A 13,647-nucleotide genomic window follows, 5' to 3' on the forward strand; every position below is an offset into this window, starting at 1 on the left:
GAAGATCAGGTGGCATTCCTGACAGTACCCCCCCTCAAAGGAGCGGCACCTGACGCTCTACGACGTGCCGGGGGGCGACCGCGGGGCCGGGGGGCAGGAAAGTTAGGATGTGTAGCGTGGAAATCTGCGATCATCGTGGGGCAGAGGACATCCCTCGCTGGAATCCAGGCCCGTTCCTCGGGGCCATATCCCTCCCAATCCACCAGATATTGTAGACCACCTCGCCGGCGTCAGGACTCCAAAAGCTCTCGGACGATGTATGCTGGACGACCGTCGATCTCCAGAGGGTCCGGAGGTTTATCATACACAGGGGGCACGGTGAATGGGCTGTAGTGAACCGGTTTCACGAGAGAGACATGGAAGACAGGGTTAATACGGTAATGTGACGGCAAAAGAAGCTTGTAGGTAACTGCGTTAATTCTGCTGAGCACTTTAAACGGACCGATGTACCGTGGACTGAGTTTTTTACATCGTTGCTTCAAGTTAAGGTTCCGTGTCAACAGCCATACTCTCTGTCCCGGGTGATAAATCAACGCGGGGAGACGACGACGGTTTGCATTGAGCCGGCGTGTGTGTAGAGCGCGCCGCAAGTGTACATGCGCCAGCTCCCAGGTACGGGCACTGTGTTTAAACCACTCGTCTAGGGCTGGGACATCAGCTGATGTTTTGTCCCACGGGAAAAACGCAGGTTGGTAACCATATACACATTGAAAGGGCGTGAGTTTGGTCATGGAGTGTACAATAGAATTCCGAGCATACTCTGCCCACGGGAGGTATTTGTGCCAGTCGTGTTGGGAAACGCAGTATTGTCGGAGAAACCTCCCTAACTCCTGATTGTAACGCTCAAACTCTCCGTTAGACTGGGGGTGGTGGCCTGAAGTCAGACTAACAGTAATGCCAAGGAGTTTGCAGAACTGCTTCCAGACTCGAGACGTAAACTGTGTCCCTCTATCTGAGACGATATCCTCGGGTAAACCATAAATACGGAATACGTAATGGAAGAGGTTAAGAGCTGTATCCATGGCAGTGGGTAATTTGGGGAAAGGAATGAGGCGGCACATTTTAGAGAATCGATCTACGATTACCGTAACAACAGTATTACCTCCGGATGTGGGCAAATCCATCACAAAGTCGACCGCGAGGTGCGTCCATGGCCGGTGAGGAACAGGTAAGGGAAGGAGTTCTCCTGCTGGAAGTGCACGGGGAGTACGGGTCTGAGCACAAACGGAACACGCCAGCACATAATCGCGGATGTCATCCTCCCAGGACGGCCACCAGTAACGCTGAGAGATCAGGTGTCGTGTGCGTGTAATACCTGGGTGGCCAGTGCCCGCCGTATCGTGTGCGAGCTGTAGGATGCGCCCCCGAAGGGATACGGGCACGTATTGTTTCCCCTCCGGACAGTCCACCGGGCTGGGTTCTGTGCGTAAAGCCTCGTCTAAGTCCTCTTGTACTTCCCAGCGAATAGCTGTGAGGAAACGACTCTGGCAGAATATGTCCAGGTTCATGAGTTGCTTCGTCCTTTTCGTGGATCCGTGACAGGGCATCGGCTTTGATGTTCTTTGACCCGGGTCTGTAAGAGACAGTGAAACGAAACCGGGAGAAAAACAGTGCCCACCTTGCTTGTCGCGGGTTTAGACGTCTGGCTGATTTCAGGTATTCCAGGTTCTTGTGATCAGTATATACAATGAAGGGGTGTTCCGCTCCCTCTAACCAATGACGCCACTGTTCGAGCGCGAGTTTAATCGCCAGGAGTTCCCGGTCTCCCACGTCGTAGTTCATTTCCGCGGGGGTCAGCTTTTTGGAGAAGTAGGCGCAGGGGTATAGTTTCGGCGGGCTTCCCTGCCTCTGAGAGAGAACAGCGCCCACTCCGACCTCGGAGGCGTCGACTTCCACGATGAACTGGAGTTGGGGGTCAGGAAGGTGCAGAATGGGGGCTGACGTGAACGCCTTCTTGAGGAGTGAGAACGCTTGTTCCTCTTCAGCAGCCCAGGTGAATTTCCGATTCTTCCCTCCTTTCAAGAGATTAGCCTTATACTGCACTTTTACTAGCCCTTGATGCTTGATGCTGGTTGGCAGCCATCTTTGAGCGAATGGTACTAGTACACTTCAACACTAGATATCTCAAGTTGTACATATAGGAAAATCATCATTCATGGCTCAAACTGAAGTAGACAGTTGGGGGAACATACTGATTCACTTCAATATCATATTCACATAATTTGGTTTATTTTAGAGCCTCTATTACAAATGCTAAAATGCCAGGAATGTCAAAAATTTTGACTTGAACTTGAACATGACTGGAATGTATATTCACATAGTTATTCAAATCTCTTATTGGAAATTGCAAAAAGTTTCGCTAGGGTCTTTTCTAACAACACAGAAAAAATGAAGCAAATCCATGCAAGCATTGCAAAGTTATTCCACTTTGTTCCAAGGAATGTCCAGTTCACCACACCCTGTCCAAATGTGCTAAGTATGTGCCACACCCGGTACACACCCTTAGTCAACCAAGCTAACATGCTAACAAATTCCATACACGAAACCGATGAGCCATTTCAAACAACAACGCTGCACATATTACAGAAAGACCAGAAAATTCCAATGAATAAATTCCATGTCCAAATATGAACGTTATGATATCATATTTATGTCCAATATAGTCCGACAGCATAAGCTAGGTTACCGTAGCCAACTCCGGTAGCATCCGACACGATACAGAGTGCTGCAGCACTCAAACGCTCTAAAACTGTTTATAATCTAACGCTTAGTTAATGTTTAGTATTAGAATATATATTTTGTACAATATCGCTTATGAAAAATTATCCATTGTCACTCACAGTACGTAGAATCGCGTCGTAGCCGGTGTACCATCTCACTTCCGGGTTGGCGAAAATTCCGAAAATTGCCCATATATTCCACACAAAGTAATCCGTTTATGTTCAAAAGTATCCACAATCCACATAAAAACGAACAAAATAATCCATGGCAGCTTCAGTTTCGCCGAACAGTGTGTTCTGGGGAGCTTAGCTTAGGTTAGCAAAGGGTTAGCTTATGTTGCTATGCTAGCGGCCGAAATTGGAAATAAAGCGCCAGTTTCCGAGGGCTCAATTTAAAAATATACTTGACCAATCATGTCATATGAGGGCTGGTTAGCTTCGGAAGGATGTACACTATTGGTTAGAACAGCTTTCAATCACTTCTGAGGCGCCAGCTTGTCTCTGTGGGCTTATTGGTTCACCCTCCCCCCTCCCCTTCGCACCTCGCCGTGGGAGAGGTTGTAAAACCTGTCATTCAAAGTCACTACCCCACTTTAGACCAATAAAAACCACTCAAATCAAAGCAGAACCGCTGCAGCTTTGTAATGAGGGATCAAATCAGCGTTAAAAACGCTTCTGTGACGCTTAGGGGGCAGATTTGTCGGAGTGTCTCATTCAGGAAGCGGATTTTGGAAAATTTTGCAGTGAGGTGAGCAAGCTTTTTAAGGTACTTAACCACAACGGATCTACGCTGTTAAGGTCTTAAATTAAAGCCTTATTAGTAAACGATTTTTAGGTGACAAAACATTAAGACATTTCACAACATAAATATGTTTTGTAAACGGATATGTCGGGAGACCCCCTCGCGGGGTGCACTTTTGTGGTCAACTTCAAAGCCGGATATCTCGCGATCGGCTGCACGTAGACGGCTGAAACTCGGTAGGCATGTAGATGGGATAGGAAATTTTGATTTAAGCGCTTTTGTTCGGAGATTCATTAATGTTTAATATGTTTTATATCGCCGTAAAGGAGCTGGGCCCGCCGGCGGGCCCACTAGGGGGCGCTTCTGCATAATAGGGTTAGTGAGAGGGGTAGCCAACTCACCAAACCCTCGGATGAAACGGCGACAGAAGTTAGCGAACCCCAAGAATCGCTGCAGCTCTTTCGTGGAACGAGGGGTCGGCCAGTTTAAGACGGCTTCTACTTTCTGCGCATCCATGGAGATCTGGCCAGGGGACAGCGTACATCCCAGAAACGTCACCGAGGAGCGATGAAATTCACATTTCTCCGCCTTCACGTAAAGATTATGCTCCCGAAGGCGTTGTAAGACTGCCGAGACGTGTCGGCTATGCTCTGAAGCAGACGGGGAATAAATCAGGATATCGTCTATATAAACGAATACAAAGTCATCAATCAGGTCACGGAAGATGTCATCCATAAACGCTTGGAACACCGCGGGGCTGTTAGTTAGTCCATACGGCATGACGAGATACTCATAGTGCCCTCTGGCGGTAACAAAGGCTGTCTTCCACTCGTCGCCCTCTCGAATACGGATCAAGTTGTAAGCGCTGCGTAAGTCCAGCTTGGTGAATATATTCGCCCCCATCAGACGCTCTTGGGAGGCTGTGATAAAGGGGAGAGGGTAAGCATTCTTCGACGTTACTGCGTTTAGGGCACGATAGTCAATACAAGGTCGTAATCCCCCATCCTTCTTCTCAATGAAAAAGAAACCAGCAGCAACCGGGGAGGTGGATGGTCGAATAAACCCTTTCTGCAGAGCCTCGGTGATGTAGGACTCCATCGCCTGATCTTCAGGGCGTGACAGAGGGTAAGGTTTCGTCTTACGAGGTAAGGGGGCTCCAGGCAGGAGGTCGATTGCGCAATCACAGGGACGATGAGGAGGCAGACGACAGGCACTGTCCTTGTCGAAGACGTCAGCGAATGCGCGATACTGCTCGGGGATGACGTCAGAGAGAGGAGTGTCGGGGCTTTCCACCGAGGAGGACCTGAGTGGTAGGTGCATGCACTTACTAAGACAAGTTTCATTCCAACGTACGAGTTCTCGCTTCTTCCAGGAGATTACAGGGTCGTGCATTGACAGCCACGGAAACCCGAGTATGACGGGATCTCGGGGCGTGGATATGAGGAAGAACTCTCTCATCTCACTATGGAACAGACCTACCCGCAACTCTACGGGGCAGGTACGTAGCGTAATCACGCCCTCCCCTATAGGCTGTCCATTCAGTGAATTCACTCTAACGGGAGGATCTATTGGTACAGTGGGAAGGTGTAGGTGGTAGGCGAGGTCCTGGTCTATGAAATCGCCCGCTGCACCCAAATCAACTAACGCAGACAGGTTAGTATTTATGCCGCCCCAAGATATTTGTACGGGTAAGCTAACTTGACTATATTTCAGTAACAATCGGCATGTTAGTGGGGATCTGCCCAGCTGCACGAACTCGTCTGACATCCGAAGACTCGGAGCACATACATTGGAAGGGGGTGCACCAGACGCAGCGACAGGAACGTCAGTCTTATTGGAGTGGTAAGTCAACAACAACTTGTCAACGTGAATCGACGCTTGGATAAACTCTGATAAAGTGAGGGCTTCACTACGACAGGCGAGTTCAACCTGGATGTCGTCTCGCAGACCACGGCGGAAAACCGTCTTCAAGGCAGATTCACTCCAACCGCTTCCTGCAGCTAGCGTACGAAACTCCCTAGCATAATCGGCAGCACTGCGTTGTTCTTGTTTGATTTCGTAGAGCCGATCTCCCACATCACGTCCGTCCGCGGGATGATCGAAAACAGCCCGGAACACTGCGGTGAACTGACTCTCCGACTGGAGGGCAGGGTCCTGGCTTTCCCACAACGCTGTACCCCAGGCGCCTGCTACATCCCCGTGAGGAACGACAGGATAAAGTGGACTCTGTGTAACTCGGCCTGGAACCGGGCTGGATGATACGTGAAGTATATGGAGCATTGCATGAGGAAATTTCGACAGCGATCAGGAGATCCATCGTAGCGTTCCGGTTCTGCTGCAGGAACACTCACAGAGGTGGGAGCAGAGGTCGTGACGAGGCGGACAGCCTACTGAAGGGCAGCGATGTTAATTCCCTGACTCCGTATGATATCCGTGAGTTGGCGGACCGTTTCAGTGAGAGTCGCGATGGTTACTTCTGCTGGATCCATTTGAAGGCGAAGTATTTCTGTAACGTATTGAACAGGCAGAGAGGGATCCAAATGCGGAAGAACACCGCTTTTATTTAAATGAGATGCTGGTACAAACACAGGCAGGTGAATCACGAGTACTAGGATCAGTAGTAACAGCATGTTCTTGGCGTGGTCAGGACTGTCCAGGGTCATACCGGGGGAGCAGAAGTCAGGAGGTACAGAGGGATTAGGCAGGAGACAAGGTCGGGGACGTAAGCGAGGGTCAGGACACAGGAGAGCAGACAGGATATAGAAAGGCTTGGTACGCGGCATGAGTCGGCAATACTTCGCGACTGAGACGTGCTGGGGAAGGTGTATAAGTGTGACTGAAAGGGGGCGTGGTAATGAGGGGCAGGTGAGGCTGGTTAGGGAAGATCAGGTGGCATTCCTGACAATAATAAACCTATCATTTTACTAAATGTGTCCTATGAGCCTATATTTTTGCAATAGAACTTATTGTATTGTACTTCAGTGAAAGTATCTATAAGTATTTACAATTTCAAATGAATATTCCATCACAAACGGTCAGTATTTATTTTCTTAAGTTGCTTTCTTGGAGTCGGACAGTCTTCTTCTAGGTCTTATATTGACCCCTATTTTTAGCCATCCTGAAATGAAAAAAACAAAACAAAAAAACAAAACATGCAATTATACAATTAATTGCTTTTTTGTAATTCTTTCTTTTCCTATTTGAGATTTGTAACAACACAAACTATATACTTCAGAAAGATATACCAATAGGGATCATGACTGAGATATATTAATTATTGTTCTCTCTGCTTCTGTTTCTGTGTCTCTAACACATACACTCACATGACCCCCCAACACACACAAACAAACAAGCACACACAAACACACACACATGAAGGGATCTACATATTATTGGTCTTTGTATAACTGTATCAGAAAAATAGGCTATGACCTTTAAATTCTTGTAGGAGTGCATTAATTATACCACAGTTAGTGTATTAGAAGTATATTACTTATCCCACCTAAAGTGTACTAGAATTACATAAATCACACTAAAGTAAGTGTATTAGAAGTACCTGACTTATCCTACAGAAAGTATACTAGGAGTACATTACTTGTACTAATAATAGTGTAATGACATCCTACAGAAAGTGTACGTCAATTATACTGCAGTATATTAGGATTACATTACCTATACTAAAGTAAGTATATCACAAGATTAATTTAATCACACTTAATGTTTTTAGTTTTCTGTTGGACAGCTCACACAAATATACCTAAATTATATTAAATAGTGGCGAAAATAACATGACTAGTATATTTAGTATACACTTGGTGCAGATTTATATCACTTTAATTACAAATAAGTAGTAGTTCCAAAATAGCACAACTTAAGTACATATATATTTCAGCATAATTTTAGTATACTTTTTTTCACAAGGGATATGTGATTACATGGCCAGTTATTTATCTATTTTTTCTTTACATAACTATATACTCAGGCCTGATAGTTTTCAGGCGCCACGCCGGAATTCCGGCGTACCGACATGTCCGCGAGAAAAAAAAATTTGAGGGGGGGAAAAATCCGTCAAATCATAATGATAAACCACACGGGCGCGCATGCTATCTGTTTTGAGGCCGAAATATGATCCTTACGAGGTTCCCAAGTTACGGTTTTTCGTGGTTACTACACATCTCCCATTTACTGTATAAAGCCTTGTTTGGACCTAAATGGTTCTGCGTCGTAAAAGGAACTTGGTGTTTGGTGTGGGTGGCGTCAGGATTAGTTAAACGCAGCTATGGATTTGACAAAAGGCTAGCTTTAGGATAGGATAACTGCGTATAGTACGTTATTTACGTACATACATGTACGTATGTTCCGATTTACACCGAAAATCGATTTACGACGGATCAACGTCGTAACCCGGGGACCGCCTGTATTTCAGACATCGGAAGAGCTTCAGAGGTAGATGCCAGATAACTTCAGTATTTTATCTTTATTCTGATTAAGTTACATTTTTATCAGAAATATAAGAGTGTTTTTTTTGAGCCGGTACAGGTGGTCAGACGATCTGGTTCATCCTGGCCGCCTTACGACGTAAGGTGTAATACATGAACAAAAGCACAAAATGTATGTCCTAATAAACCAACACAAAATATTTATTAAATTTATTAAATTTTATATATAAAAACTAACTATAATCATAATACTTGTAATTCTTTTAAACTTTATTTGCATAATTTCTTTGAGTTGTCTGGTATCCTATAATTTACTAACAGTAATGAATAAATAATTAATTATGCCGGTTTTTAACATATTGTGTCTAATCTAAATCTTTAGGTTACAGCATTTTCTCAGAATTGTCACGTAGGGCAACGCCCCCTCTCGTAGCTGTCACTCTGGGTTCCCTCATGTCTGTGTTCCCTGCCTGTTTGTCCCGCCCTGCTCGTATATTTTGATGATTCCTCGTTTGTTACCACGCCCCTGTGTCATTGTCATCACCTGTCCCTAGTTTGGTTCTATGTATATAAGTCCCGTCATTCCCCAGTCGTGTCATCCGTGATTTTGTCTATCCAGTTGTTCATGTTGTGAGTATTGTTTCCGCTGCCTGTATTCCTGCCTGTTCCGTGTTTCCCCGTTGTGTTTAGTACCGATATGTCTGTTCGTATTTCACATCTGGACTGCCTGCCTGTTATGACCCATGCCTGTGTTATCGACTCTGCTTATGGTATTCCCCGTTTTAAATCTCGCTCATCTCAGCAATTGTGTCCGTCTCCTCGCTCCGTGGCGCAAGCCTCGTTACAAGAATATTAATAGAAATTAGTTTTTTATTTCACTATGATTACCTGACTTATTTATTATTAATTAATTAAAAGATTAATTATAAAATATTCTAAATATGGTACATTAACACTCCCCTCCCCCGCTCAGAAAAAGTTCAGGCTCAGGAATTTTTCCCACTATCACCCCTGTATACTCTAAAATTGACGATAGAGACCACCAATGCAAAAGCAATGCAGTTTTGAGAATTTGTGATTTTTCTACCTGCTTTGGTTCTTTGTGACACTGAAGGCATCAGGGAGCGATAAGGCAGACGCAAACGCTGAGAAGAGTGAGATTTAATTTACGTAAAAGGATGAAGATGTAATGTCCTTTAACATACTTTATTTAAAAAAATCTAATGTTTCTACACTGCAATATCTAGTCAGTGTTCATTTATAGTTACTATATGTTATGCGAGTTAACACTCTGCAGGTGGTTGTACAAACCCCTTTATTTATTCAGGTGTATATTTGCCTCACAAATGATATAACCATGTCATTTCTTTTCAAATCATTTCTTTTCTTTTTCCGTAATGAGAACAGGTAAGAAATCAACTCTCAGTAGGAAACTGCAGTACTGCATATCATTACAGTACTCAATGAGTACAGTATTGCCTGTGGACTGTTCTGTAGGACTGTAAATATAAAGTATGTTTCAAGTATTTGGGAAATGTATTCCTACTTTGTATTCCTACACAGTATTTATAGTATTTTACTATTTGTCAGACGTGTGGACTCGAGTCACATGATACGTGTGTTATTCATGGCAATGAAGCCATCCTTGTGGCTTCAGTAGGCCTCAGATGTGTTTGTGTGCTCTCTGGACGGCCTCGGCTCAGTCCTAATCTGATGTTCCTCTGGTGTTCCTAAATTGACCTCACCTAATCTCCACTTCGAAGGGACCACGGCGACACTCAGTCTACCATGCCATCACGAGGATGCACAGCGTGGAGGGGGCATGCAAGGGGAGAGGCTAATATGCATCTGTCAAATCAGTGTTAATTATGTCATGTATTGTCCAATCACATTTGATTAATCACCTCATGTTCACCTCGTGGACACCGTGTGTGCTTATGATTAAAGTATAAAACATGAGGGTTTGGAGAGGGGAATTAGCTCTCTTTGCAAGCGCCTTATGCGTTTGTACAGGGGTCTCTCTGAGAGGTGCCTCTGGGCTCTCTTTTGCAGACACCTTGTGCGTTTGTAACAGGGGTCTCTTGGAGAGGGCTCTCTGGGCTCTCTGTGGCAGATGCCTAGTGCGTTTGTAACAGGGGTCTCTGTAATTAATCCATACTTTTTAAAATTAATTTAATTTAATTAATCCATACTTAATTAATCCAGTGGTTCTCAAACTTTTTCTATCATTCCCCACCTCAGAAGAAGGTGAAATTCCACGCCCCACGAACGGGTGGCGAACGTAATTTGTAGACCGGGGGGTGGCAAACGTGATTTGTTGACGGGGCATTAAAACGACTGGTTTATACTTGACGCGTCGCGAGTGAAAATGGCGAGGGCCTCGCGAGCTGTCGATTCGCGCGGTGGTGCACCTCTCGAATTTTGTAACTTCGCGCGTGCCGCGCCTCAGCGCAATGAACAAAGTCATGTTTTCTGGGTTCATACACCTTTATAAGGTGGAATTAAAACACTTGTACATCACTTTAAAGGTCCATTTCAATATTTCCCAGCACGTTAAAATTAAATAAGTTAAATATTTATACATATACTCGAAATGATTCGAAATAATTAGCTTTTTATCACATTATTTATTGGTTGTTTATTTTCAAAACGCCCAATCTTAGCGTCTGCACGTTCTCTCATGTAAATAAATCATTGTACTTTATTATCTTACCCAACTGCTTCTGACTTTTTTTTTATTGTGCTTACCATTTAAGGGTTTCAGAATTTCAACCACAGTGTGTAGTGATTACCCATCACGGCGTCATCCATCACCATGCTACCCTTGGCCCCTACAACACTGCCCATCTAATCACATTCCTGGACACCCTACACAACACACTCATTCCACCAGATCAGATAGACGGTCCAGAGCAGCTCAGGTACGTTGTCGTTTGAGACAATGCAAGTTTCCACCGGGCTGCTCTAGTCCGTAACTGGTTCACTGCCCACCCATGCTTTTTAGTTGTTTATCTCCCTCCATATTCTCCATTCCTCAATCCTATTGAGGAATTTTTTGTTGCCTGGAGATGGAAAGTGTATGACCTACATTCACAAACACGTATACCCATTTACCAAGCTATGGAAGACGCATGTGGAGATATAGCAGTTGATGCTTTTCATGGCTGGATTCGCCATGCTAGGCTATATTTCCCTCGCTGCTTGGCCAGAGAAAACATTGCTTGTGATGTGGATGAGGTGCTGTGGCCAGACCGAAACAGAAGAGAGGATACAACACAGTTTTTTTTTACTGTAACTGTAACTGTATACAGTAAATTCTTCTGTTGTTTTGTATGTAGACCACTGAATGTGCAACTTTGTGTTTGGTGGGATGTACACTGTGTACATTGCTTTTTTGGAAAAAAATAAAATATATTTTTTACTGTGTATGTGTTGAGTATAAAAACACTATTCTAAAATATTTTACAACACACTTATGTATTTCCTGTCTGTAGTAAGTGTAACACTGAATGAATAAAAAGGCCTAAGTGTAGCGTATTGACCAGACAGAGAGGGATCCAACTGCGGAAGTATACCGCTTTTATTCAAATGAGTCACGTTTACAAGAAACGGCACGAGTATCACTAGCGCTAGGCGCAGTAACAACAGCAGTGTTTTCGTGGGATGATCAGGACGGTCCAGGGTCATAACGAGGGGGCAGAATCCGGGAGGTACAGGAGGGTCTGGAGAGAAAGCAAGGGTCAAAGCACAGGAGATCGAACAGGCAATGGAAACGCTTGGTATGCTGCATGGGAACGGCAATACTTTGCGACGAGGAAGTGGTGGGAAGGTGTATATATGTGACTGAAAAGGGGGCGTGGTAATTAGTAGCAGGTGTAGCTGGGAGGGACATATCAGATGGCATTCCTTACACTAAGTCATTATGATGAATGCAGAAGAAGTGTTTTCCATTCATCATAGTGTTTTACATTGAGCACATTAGTGTTCAACTGGTTCTTATAAATGGCTATTCATATAATGGTTTGTGTGTATCATCTGAGAACAAAATACCATTTTGAGAAGAGATAACATTGTTCTGAATGTAAAGTTTCATTTTGAGTTCTGAGAGTATGAGGCATGCTTTCAGACACTGTGTGTAAACAATCGAGAAAATCGAGAAATTCAGCTGGCATTGTTATTGATAAATTAATTGTCGAAGAGGCAAGTTTTTCCGACCATAAGCCTGTTATGTTGAGCTCTACTTTTACTGGGCATTTCCCTACTCCAGTTTCAGGTCACCTGTGTAGGCGTATCAATTAATCTACAGCCAGTGACTTTTCTAATGCGTTTTTAGACTGTGTAAAGTTAAACAATATTGACCTGAAACAGTCTAGTGTTGATGATATAGTCACGTCATTCTATCATAACTGTTCAGCTGTTCTTGACTCTGTTGCTCACTTGAAATTTAAACGGGTGAAATCTAAAGTCCAGCCCTGGCTGAATCCTTCTACTCAGGAAATTAGAGTGGCTTGTAGGAGAGCTGATAGGAAATGGAAAACACAAAGACTACAAGTTAACCTTGATATATTCCATAATTGTCTACGCAACTATCAACTAGCGGTTAAAACAGCCAGAGAAGTATATTTTTCACATATAATTGCTCAAAATGCCAATAGACTCAAAGTACTGTTCAGTACAATTAACTCTATTTAATCCTGTATCTGACCTGGGACATGTACCTCCTGACCTTAGTGAAAAAATTTTAAACTTTTGTATTGGAAAGATTGAATCTTTTAGATCTCTCTTTCCTTATGCAGGTCTGGACTGTTCCCTTCCTTTGCAATTTATAGGGGTTTTCAGAGAATTTGAAACCATTTCAATGTCAGAGCTTGCCGATCTTATGCTGAATATAAAGCTAACAATCATCCCACTTGATTTTTTGCCACCTCAGCTGATCAAGGCAACATTTGAGGTTTTAGGTCCATTTATCTTAAAAATTATTAATAGTTCCTTTGCTACTGGTATGGTCCCTGTAATTTTTAAACATGCTGTAGTCACTCCCTTGCTTAAAAAGCCAAACCTAGATGCAACAATGTGTAGTAACTATTACCCTATTTCCAAATTACAATTAAGTATTTGAAAACTAAGTACTACAACTAACTTACTTGAAAAGGTTGTGTACTCTCAGTTTTTACAATTTTTAAGATCTAATAGTGTGTTTGAGATTTTTCAGCCAGGTTTTAAGGCAATGCACAGCACTGAATCTGCCCTTCTTAAGGTGACAAATGATATTTTACTGTCTGTTGACTCTGGTAATCGTGCCGTCCTCATGCTGTTGGATCTAAGCTCTGCTTTTGATACAATTGACCATGACATACTGATCGGTCATTTGAAGGAGTGGGTGGGGGTAGAGGGTGTGGCCCTAAGATGGTTTAAATCCTATCTGGAACATAGTTTTTTGGTAAACATGGGCAACTCGTTCTTCGCTACAGGTGATGTGAAATGTGGTGTCCCACAGGGATCCATACTAGGTCCAATCGTTTTTTCATTATATATGTTTCCTTCAGACATATCAGAAAGCATAATGTTAACTTTCATTTTTATGCTGATGACATTAAATTGTATTTTCCTATTAGACCCAATGACAATGGCTCTTTTATGTCTCTAAAGAACAGTGTTGAGGACATCAAGAAGTGGTTGGCTGCTAATTTTCTTCATCTAAATGAAACGAAAACAGAGATTATCAGTTTTGGGTCTCCACACTGCA

Source organism: Brachyhypopomus gauderio, chromosome 4, assembly GCF_052324685.1.
Source record: "Brachyhypopomus gauderio isolate BG-103 chromosome 4, BGAUD_0.2, whole genome shotgun sequence".
Classification (NCBI taxonomy): domain Eukaryota; kingdom Metazoa; phylum Chordata; class Actinopteri; order Gymnotiformes; family Hypopomidae; genus Brachyhypopomus; species Brachyhypopomus gauderio.